This window comes from Bison bison, unplaced genomic scaffold (assembly GCF_000754665.1).
Source record: "Bison bison bison isolate TAMUID 2011002044 unplaced genomic scaffold, Bison_UMD1.0 scf7180017864166, whole genome shotgun sequence".
NCBI lineage: Eukaryota > Metazoa > Chordata > Mammalia > Artiodactyla > Bovidae > Bison > Bison bison.
In genome coordinates, this window is record NW_011494738.1 from 2,251,699 (window position 1) to 2,252,902 (window position 1,204).

Sequence of the window (1,204 nt, forward strand, 5' to 3'; positions counted from 1 at the left end):
TAAACCATCAGACTCAAAGTGGTTCTCAACCCTGGTTACACATTAGAATCACCAGGGGACCTCAGTAATTCTACACATGCCCTGAGGTTTTCATCCGCAGGTCGGGAAAATCTCCTGGAGAAGGAAATGGCAACCAACTCCAGTACTCTTGCCTGGAAAATCCCATGGACAGAGGAGCCTGGTAGGCTACAGTCCATGGGGTCACAAAGAGTCGGACACGGCTGAGTGACTTCACTTCCTGAGGTTTTCATTCAATATGTCTGCCATGGATTCCAGAATCTACATTCCTAAAAACAATCCAGACGCTTGGGGCACAAAGCTAAGGTTGAGAACCACTGATTCAAAGATTCTTTCAGTAGTCCTCGCAATGATCCCATAAGCTACTTAACTGTTGCTGTTTAGTCGCTAGGTTGTGTCTGACTCTTTTGTGACCCCATGGACTGAGCCCATCAGCCTCCTCTGTCCTTGGGATTTTTCAGGCAAGAATACTGGAGTGAACTTTACCAAATGTGATGTATAGGGGCAAAATCTTCACAATAGGAGTAGATCAAAGTTTAAGCAGAATGCAAGTTCAAATATGCCATCCCTCTCCTGCTCAATAAAGAAGCATTAAAATTTTCAGTGCTTACAAAGAGAATAAATAAAGATTGTAAGCAAAAAAAAAAAAAAAAACAAAAACAAGCCAAGAATGGTAATAAAGCCTAGAATTTTGAAAAAGAAATTGCTGTTGAAAGATTATAGCATAAAGGCTAGGTAACTTAGAGTCTATAAACTAGTTTCATCCTGCTTATTTATTTTTATTGTCTAGTTGCTTTGCAGCTATTCTGTTTTAGTCTGAAAAAAATAACAAAATGATAACATTAAAAAGAACACTTCCAATGCCCTGATTTGTTAAACTAACCATAATTTCTGGTCTGTTGCTGCCCCCTACCAACTATCCAAGGCAATGCAGGTCAGGTGGATATGATTACTATTCCAGTCTTCCCAGAGTGCTGTTCAGTTCTGCTCAGTCGCTCAGGTGTCCATGTGACTCCATGTGACTCCATGGACTGCAGCATGCCAGGCTTCCCTGTCCATCACCAACTCCTGAGGCTTACTCAAACTCATGTCCATCGAGTCAGTGATGCCATCCAACCATCTCATCTTCTGTTGTCCCCTTCTCCTCCTGCCTTCAATGTTTCCCAGCATCAAGGTCTTTTTTAAT